This window comes from Oryctolagus cuniculus, chromosome 7 (assembly GCF_051225735.1).
Source record: "Oryctolagus cuniculus isolate XC-2025 breed Fujian yellow rabbit chromosome 7, ASM5122573v1, whole genome shotgun sequence".
NCBI lineage: Eukaryota > Metazoa > Chordata > Mammalia > Lagomorpha > Leporidae > Oryctolagus > Oryctolagus cuniculus.
This window is the reverse complement of record NC_142873.1, coordinates 69307176-69317019: the sequence shown is the minus strand read 5'-3', so window position 1 is coordinate 69317019 and position 9844 is coordinate 69307176. Positions and strand designations below refer to the sequence as shown.

Genomic DNA, 9844 nt, shown 5'->3' with positions numbered 1-9844 from the left:
AAAATGTGCTCTATATTACTGAACCAATTTGATAACTATATCTAAGTCTCAAGTCTTTGGCAGAATGAAAGGGAAGAACAATGCATTTTTGATGGTGGAAACACAAGGACTCCAATATTAAGTTAAGGAAGGCTTTGAATGTTTGTGACGCAAATTTTTGGTGAAAACAGAAGATGAGTTAATTGCTCTGGTTGATTTCGGAGGAGAACAAAGTAAGCTTGTTCTTGTTGAAATCTCAAGCTCTTAACTTCAAATGGCAGAGCACTCAGATTTATGTTATGTCAATAGAGCCTCCTTTCAAACCTGATGCTCTTCCTTAGAAAAATCGGCCATCTGTAGTATTTTCTATGATTGCTAAGATTTCCTCAGATGACCATGCGAGGCAGGAAGTGCCACAGGAGAGCAGACAAAATCATAAATGTAGGTAATTTAGCTACAGGAGACACTTCAGAGCATCCAATTTTTTGAGTCTTGAAAGATCTGAATCATCTTTTGTTTAGATGAATCAGAATCTCACTTTCTGAACTTTCACAACAAAGCTCAATGTATTTGAAGTGTAATTACCAATATTGAGGATCGTAGCCACCTAACTTGGCAGACTATTACTCTTTCTTTGGCTCACTCCTTTAATCAAGGGCATTTTAGGGGCCAAATTTGACAGCCGCAGTGCTGGAGACAGATTGGTAACACGGTTCTGGGATAAGATACATTTTCTCTAGCTTTTGTGTCAAAGCAATTGGCAATCTATTAGAAAGTTTCATTGTCTGCATCAAAGCCAGGAGGGTGTAATGCACCATCTCTCTGGCAGAAGTATCAATAGAATAAAGTGCTTTTGATAAAATCACATTATATTCATGTCTGTGGATCAAAGCAGAAGAAAAGCCTTTTTATATAAGAAAGAAGCATTGGTGCTCCATGGTGTTATTCCTCTGGACATTGGAAGTCCACTGACAACTCAGCTACATGGCAATGCAGGGAGGGTTCCAAAGACTGTAGACTCTCAAATATTTTTTTCAAGGTGTGTTAGAAAATTTGGAGGGATAACAATAACAGCAAGCATGTAGTAATAGCATTTTCTTGGCCCCAGCTGTAGTGTCATTTTGATTATAACAACTTATTTTGATTTGTGACCAAATGTAGGAATTTCCAATGAGATCATAAGCCATTTTGATTTCTCATCAACACTTTTTTCTGTTCTTTTGCTCTCTGCTTTCTCTCCTTTCCTACTCAACACCAAAGTACTAAAAGCAAACTCATATGATGACTACTTTTGCTTTTCACATTCTTGAGGTTATAAATGATATAAATGTCATTTAGTTTAGTTCACCAGTTGTTCAGCAGAAGCTTCCAGGCTAATCTATCTGTTTAGATATTGCTACACAAGGGTAGAGTATCTGAAATCTGCTGAATTGACTATTGGAATGTTTTTCTGGAGTGAAAGAGCTCAAGTTCCCCACTAGCTGTCAGATTCAAGCTTTAAATAGTCACCTTTCCTGGCTCCTTTTCCCAGGTTCTCATCAGATCATCGTGTCAATATCCTATATTAGTGGTGTATGGTTCTATTTTTTCTTTGACTGTGTCTTCTTTATTCTTAAGAAATGTTTTGGATGTGTGCCTGATGAAAGGGCTTTGTGATTAGTTAAAGACCTGTGGTAAAGGAGAGTGCTGTTTTATTGTACCCAGCATCAGCAAATGTTAAATAATTGAGCTACCACAGAGTTTAGTGCACTCCTTTTTGAGATTTACAATGTGCACACTTCAAGAATTTTCTGAATTTAACTTCTGATTAGGTAGTGAGGAAAAGTTTATGATGATAACTGTGCTACTTTGTAAAGTTCTTAAGTCTACTCTCTTTAACATTGGCTCATAGGAGTCTTCTATTTGTTAATATACTCAGAGGCATATTGACACCATTAAAATTGTACCTGCTACTTGCTGCTGGACACCAATTTACCAGAGACAAAAGTTAATGAAAGAACACAGGTTTATTCAAGAGGCTACCAATCTTGGTGCTGGCACTGTGGTGCGGTGGGTTGAGCCATGGCCTGCAGCACCAGCATCCCATGTGGACATATGGGATCCCATATGGTTAGAGACCCAGCTGCTCCACTTGTGATGCAGCTTCCTGCTAGTGTACCTGGGAAAGCAGCATTGGACAGTCCAAGTACTTGGGCCTGCACACCCATGTGGGAGAAGCTCCATGTTCCTGGCTTTGGCCTGACACTGCTCCAGCCATTGCAGCCATTTGGGGAGTGAACCAGCAGATGGAAGACCTCTCTCTCTCTCTGTCTGTCTTGCCCTATCTCTTTGTAACTCTGCCTTTCAAAATAAATAAAATGAATCTTAAAAAAAAAAAAGAGGCTACCAATCGTGGGGGAAAAAACCGATACCTTTGCTCTCAAAATTGCTTTTTCCAATTTTAAGTTAGCAGGAGGATTTTTAACAGAAAAGAGGGAAGTGAGGGGCAGTGGGGAAGAAGGATGACAAAGGGTAGGTCCAGCTGTATGTTGGCCTCTGGCCATGAAATAAGGAGCTGATTGGAGTCACAGTGGATACATTCACCCTGCTATCATAAATCCTGTCCTCTGGTCGTGTTGAGTGGGGTGGGACAGATGATTTAAAACTTCAGCCAATTTTCTCTGGGCTAGTTTCTGGAATTTTCTAGCAAGCATTATTTATCTATTGAATTGAACAGGTACTCTAATTAGTCATAAGGTCAGCAGCTAGCTGTTGTCAGCCACATGTGAAAAGGAAAGGAAGTTGTATCCATTATGGTTATAATATTGATGTACAATTTAATATTTTATCCCTTTTAGTATTTTTTTTGTTCTAGTTAATACCATAGGTTGAACTCTGTAATTAACACACATTTATTCTTAGGTGTTGAAATTTAACTGAAAAGTATTCCCTGTTAAATATAAGAGTGGGAATAACAGAGGAAGGGGATGTACAATTTGGGACATGCTCAATCGGACTTGCCCCAAATGGTGGAGTTAGAAATGTGCCAGGGGATTCCAATACAATCCCATCAAGGTGGCATGTACCAATTCCATCTCACTAGTCCAAGTGATCAATTTCAGTTCACAATTGATCATACTGATAGGTCTAAGAGTCAAAGGGATCACACAAACAAGACTAGTGTCTGCCAATACTAACTGATAGAATCAAAAAGGGAGAGAATGATCCAATGGGAAGTGGAATACACAGCAGATTCATAGAATGGCAGATGTCCTAAATAGCATTCTGGCCTCAGAATCAGCCCTGAAGGCACTCAGATCTGGCTGAAGAGCCCATGAGAGTATTTTAGGCATGGAAAGCCAAGATACTCTGGGGAAAAAAAAAAAAAAAAAAAAAAAAAAAAAAAAAAAAAAAAAACACAGCAACAACAATAAAAAACAAAAACCTAAATGAAAGGTTTCTGTAAGTGAGATCCCAGTAGAAAGAACGGACCATCAAAGAAGGAGGAAGGAGGTACCTTTCTCTGAAGGGAGGAGAGAACTTCCACTTTGACTATGACCTTGTCTAAATAAGATCAAAGTCAGCAAACTCAAGAGGCTTCCATAGCCTTGGAAACTCATGACTAGAGCCTAGGGAGATTTCTGACGCCATAAACAAGAGTGTCAAATTGTTAAGTCAACAACAGGAGTCACTGTGTACTTACTCCTTATGTGGGATCACTGTCCTTAATGTGTTTTCCAATGTGAATTAATGCTATAACTAGTACTCAAACAGTATTTTACACTTTATGTTCTGTGTGGTGCAAATTGATGAAATCTTTACTTAATATATACTAAATCAATCTTCTGTATTTAAAGATAATTGAAAATGAATCGTAATGTGAATGGAATGGGAGAGGGAGCAGGAGATGGGAGGGGTGAGGGTGGGAGGGAAGTTATGGGGGGGAAGCCATTGTAATCCATAAACTGTACTTTGGAAAATTATATTTACTAAATAAAAGTTTAAAAAAAGGAAAAAAAAAATATTACCTTAAAAATTTTAAAAATAATGATTTTTGATTTTGGAGAAAGTGAAAAAAAAAACTTGAAACTAAAAATCGTTTTCTTTACTGTTTCCCCCTTTCTGAACATGTTTTTCTTGAGTTAAAATAAGGCTAATTGCTAATTTTTTATCATCCAAAGTGGCAACCTCATTATAATTGTGGATCATATACTGGAATGCCCCTTATCTAATGTGACTTACTAATTATTAAAATACTCCATTTTTTTCTCCAGTTGTTTTCTTTATGAGTAAACAAACTGTGAAGTTCAATTGGCTTCCATTTGCACTTCATTGCTTCTTGACAGCAAATACTCTACAAAAATGAGTTGCCTCTGGGTGTTAGTAATCTCCAAGGGCAAAAGAAACAAATGTGTGCATGATTTCTCTAATTTTAAAATGAGAAAACATCCTCCTTATAATCTAACACATTTAAAAACTCTCTCAGAACATGATTTCCTCAACTTTATAAAGACAAAGCCTCTGCTTCTGAAATCTCCCAAATCATTATTTTGACATTTTAAAATGTGATTTATTAAGTGGAAGCAGAGCCATTATCTGCAGCGAATAGGATCAGCAAGTATCAAGGACATACAAATACTGTTGTTGTAGGCCAGGAAGAATTTGTGTGCATTCTGACTAAGTAGAGTTGTATAACCAGAATTAAGGTGGGGAATTTTGGGCATTTGACATGGCAGTTAAGACACCACTTTTGATGTCCACATTGGTTCAAGTTCAACTACTACTTCCAATCCAGCTGTCTGTTAATGCATATCCTGGAAAGCTGCAGATGATGGCTCAAGTACGTGAGTTCCTTCCATTCACGTGAGAGACCTGGATTGAGCTCTGAGCTCCTGACTTTGGGATGGTCCAACCTTGGCTGTTGTGGGCGTCTGCAGGGTGAACCAGTAAATGGAAGGTCTCTTTTCATCTGTTTCTCTGTTTCCCTCCCTCTGTGTTTCTCTGCCTTTCAAGTCAAATGAAAATAAATTAATTAGAAAAAATAAAACAAAAGAGAGTTAAGAGGAGTACTGACTTTTTTTCCAACATATTTGGTTAGGTCTGGTTTGATTGCATTTCACAGTGTGAAAATGGAATCACAGTGCTGTGACAAGCTTTGTTCCCTCTGTGGTGTCTGAGGGACAGATATTATGGCAGAATTGTGATTTTGTCACAACTTTGGCAGTTTCTTTAGCTCCCATGAGCAGACTTGTTTGTAGAGTTTAGATTTTTGTTCCTGTCACACCAAAGGAAAGGGATGACAAAATGCAGAATTCTACACATTGTGTAACTAAAAGTATTCCAAAAAAAGAAAAGAAAAGAAATTTGAGGTCTATCTTGGAAAATAATTCTTATCTCTTTCTGTTTATGATTAGGAGTCTGTTGTGTGAAACAGTGGAGACCTGGGATTGAGGATCTAGGGCTACCAGTTTTTAGCTCTACTATGGTAAGCAGGTTACTAATCTCTAATAATAGTATCAACCTCTATTGATAAGAACATGCTGAGAACATGATGTAAAATAGTGCAGAAATTGTGTATATAAAGCTAATTTATTTAACCTTTAGATTTTATTGTCTTCATAACAAAACAGAAGACAAAGATTAGAACTGGATCACTTGCCCCTTTGTCTTCTTTTCTCCTCCCAATTCAAAATGTTTACATCTCTTAATAGCCAACATCCTCTTGGATCTGCAATTGGGCTCCACACACTCAAGCCTCAGCACAATCTTCTTTGTAGTTTTAGCCTTTTTCCGGGAAAATCGGCTTAGTCTATCCCCCATAGCCACTCTGCTACCTTTCATAATGCCACTTTCCCTGGGCATACAGAGAGTCTTTGCCCTTATTATACTGTCACCTTGTGGGGCTGGTGCTTGCCACACTTCTTACAGAAGGTCCGGCAGGTTTTTGGAACATTTACCATGTTGCCGGAGTGTTATCAGCTCTGAAAGTGTATATAAAGCAATTAATACATTACCTTATACAGAAGAAGGCTGGTGAAAAGGTTCATTATTATTATCACCACAATTATAACTGATATTGCTAATAGAAGACGTCCATTACACGTGCAAAACACACTATATAAAATGCATACAAGGCTTTTCTTATTCTTTTCATATTCTTTCTTTAAATATCCATGTAATGGGTGTCAGAGGTATAAACTATGGGAATATTAATTAATAATTATAATGAAAGCAACAAAGTGGATGTTAACTTTGGAATGAAAAAGATTCACATTGATTATAAAAATGAAAATTTTTCTAAATTGGGCCGGCGCCGCGGCTCACTAGGCTAATCCTCCGCCTAGCGGCGCCGGCACACCGGGTTCTAGTCCCGGTCGGGGCGCCGGATTCTGTCCCGGTTGCCCCTCTTCCAGGCCAGCCCTCTGCTGTGGCCAGGGAGTGCAGTGGAGGATGGCCCAGGTGCTTGGGCCCTGCACCCCATGGGAGACCAGGAAAAGCACCTGGCTCCTGGCTCCTGCCATCGGATCAGCGCGGTGCGCCGGCCGCAGCGCGCCGGCCGCGGCGGCCATTGGAGGGTGAACCAACGGCAAAGGAAGACCTTTCTCTCTGTCTCTCTCTCTCACTGTCCACTCTGCCTGTCAAAAAAAAAAAAAAAAAAAAAAAAAGAAAATTTTTCTAAATTGATATTATATATATTTATTTAATTTCATCTTTGCTACAGCTCTGTGAGTTAAGAAGTACTTTGTCAACTTTTTCTTTTGTTTATACCTTGCTACTTCTTTTGATATTTAGTTTTTGAAATTATTTTCTGAGTTTATAATTTTTCTTATTAATAACATAACAATGGCTTATGCTTAATAAAATATAAAAAACCAGAAATGATAAAAAGAGAATGTTTAATGTTATTACCATGAGTTAGTCACTAGTATTATTGTGTTTATCTATCACACAATATGTAACTGCTTGCTTGCTTCTGATGTATGACGTGGTTGTTAATACTAGAGGAAGAATAGTCCCTTCATACTCTGAGATTTCCCAGATCTCCTTCTGGATACCCTTGGGACCTGGGCCTTGATTTCTGTCACTAGTGAGAGGACAGCTATCTTCCTTTGTTTACAGTTTGTAAAAGGCCATACTAGCAAATCTCAATGATACAGCCAGACATTCACAGTGGTAAGGATAGATTTTCTTCAGTAATAACCACTTGTAGAGGAGAAAACAAGTTTTACCCCTCTCTATTTTAGCTTCATTGGATTGGCCCTTGAAAATTAGATTGACAAAAAAGACAAACAGTAGGAAAACACGTTGAAGGTTTTTTTTTTAAAGATTTTATTTTTTATTATTTATTTATTTATTTGAAAAGTAGAGTACAGACAGAGAGAGGGAGGGATAGAGAAAAAAAGAGCTCTTCCACCCACTAGTTCGCTCTCCAAATGGCTAAAATAGCTGGAGCTGGGCCAATCTGAAGCCAGGAGCTTCTTCCAGGTCTCCCACGCAGGTGCAGGGACCCAAGCTCTTGGGCCATCTTCTACTGCTTTCCCAGGCCATAGCAGAGAGCTGGATTGTAAAAGGATCAGCCAGGACTTTAACCGGCTCTCGTTTGGGATGCCTGTGCCGCAGGCAATGGCTCTACTCAGCATGCCACAGCTCCGCCCCCCATGTAGAAGCTTATTAATACATGCATCCTACATACAAATGGAGGCACTCTGAGATGGGTAACTCAAGGAGGTGGTGCTATGGTTTGAATGTTTGTGACTCCTTTAAAGTTCATGTGAAACTCAGTGTCCAATACAACAGTCTAACAATGGTGCGTTTAGGAGATGACTAGGACATTAGAACTGTATCTCTGTGGATAGGATTATCAAACTTAAAAGAGAATCACAAGGGTCAGAAGCTAAGTTGGCCCTGTTTGCTTTTCTATGCTTCCACCATGAGAGGCCCTAGTGTCCATTCCTTCTGGAGGACATGCTGCCAAGGTGTCATCTTGGAAGCAGAGATTGGACACTCACCAGACACTGAACCTGCTGGCCCCTTTATCTTGGTCATCCAAACCTCCCAAACTGAGAAAATAAATTGCTGTTTTTCACAAATTACCTGGCTTGTGGTGCTTTCTTATGCAGTACCAATAGAATATGATGGGTGGCTAGAACTCAGGTTTATGAGGGACATCAATAAGTTTGTAGAAAAATGGGATTAAAAGACAAAAATAAAAATATTAACATTATTAAAATACACACTTTTAAGTTTGAGCTCTTTTATTGGCATTGATGCCAGTCATTTCATCTATCCTTAAAGAATTGAGGGTCCTGGGAACTTGATCACATCAGTGCAATGGTTTTTATGTTACTCACTGAAGAAAAGTGGGTGCCCTTTAAAGATTTCTTAAGATTACAAAATAAAGTCAAAATGAGCCAAACCAGGACTGTTAGGTGTACGCTTAATGATATCCCATCAAAGGCTTGCAAATTTGCTGTTATTGAATGAGACAAAAGAATAGGAGCATTGTCACAGTGAAAACAGGACTCCCTGGTGAAGATTCCCAGGTATATTTCTGCTTTAGAATTGATTGACTTTCTCAAAATCTCTCCTAATCAGCAGATGCAATGATTATTTGGCACTCCAGAAAGTCGATAAGGAGAATGTCATGAACATCCCCAGAAACTGTTGCCATGACCTTTGTTGATGACTGGTCTACTTTTGCTTTGACTGGAACACTTCTCTCTGACAGCTATTGCTCTGCTATGCGTTGTTTTTAGGAGCACACTGAGAAAGTCATCTTTTATCTCCTGTTACAGTTCATGGAAGAAATGCTAAAACTACTTGCTTAAAATTTCCACTGAAGGATCTGCTCTTATTTGCAGCTGATCTGTATGCGGTAGTTTTGGCACTCATCTAGCAGAACGTTTCTGCACTTTAATTCATCATCTAGAATTGCACAAGCCTAACCTATTGAGATATATATAGTAATGGCTACTGTTTCCACTGCTAATGATTGGTCTACTTTAATTAGGACATTAACAGGATTAATCTTTTCCTTTATTTGGTTGATCTGCTGCTGTGGGCTTCCCCTTCAACATTGTTTAACTCCTTAAGAAAAATTCATCCTTTTTGTAAGTTGTTGATTTATTTGTGGCATTACCCCTATGAACTTTCAGTAAAGTATCAAGGAGTTCACCATTCTTACACTCAATGTTTATTCTTACTTCGTCTGTAACAGAGTACATGTTGCTTTGATAGCGATTCTTTTCAAACTGATGTTTTATCTTTATTAGCACCTAAATCAAATCTGTTTGGAAATGTTACAAATTAGTATGAACTTATTTTGGTGCCAAGAAAATTGAAACAGTAAAAATTTTTCCTAATACACATCTTTTCCCCATGGTGTTTATGGTGTTACCTCTTGAGTACCGTCCTAATAAAAGAGGGACAAATTAGAGAGAAGTGACAAGACACAGGAGAAAGACTTCTGAGTTACTAGACTAAAAAATTGTGGGAGGGTAAATGTATGGGGAATATGAATGGAAGATAAATGTTACTTAATAAAGTTTGTTATAGATCACTCTGTTGCCACTTGGGCTGAGAATGGTCAAGAGTTGCCGCTGGTAATTAACTTCTGTTCTTTCCAATAGCGAGAAAAAAAGGGGACAGTTCTCCTAATTTATGTCTTGCCTGTAGGCAAATGTGGAAGGCAGAGTGCTTTTCTTGTATCTGCTGATTTTTAATTGCCTTCAGTCCAAAATAATTCATATGTTAATATGGCATCTTTGTGTGGCATATTCTGCCACTCATTACGTTGTAATAGGAAGAGAGTGCAGTGTGAACTTCAGTTGACACAGACATGACTGGGCATTTCCAAGGGAGAACAGACAAATGCGAAGTGGAATAC

At 38.5% G+C, this 9844-nt stretch overlaps 1 pseudogene; it reads right to left on the bottom strand.

Moving 5' to 3' along the window:
- Window positions 1-5598: 5598 nt before the first annotated feature.
- Window positions 5599-5918, bottom strand: LOC108177610 (large ribosomal subunit protein eL42-like; annotated as a pseudogene).
- Window positions 5919-9844: the final 3926 nt, after the last annotated feature.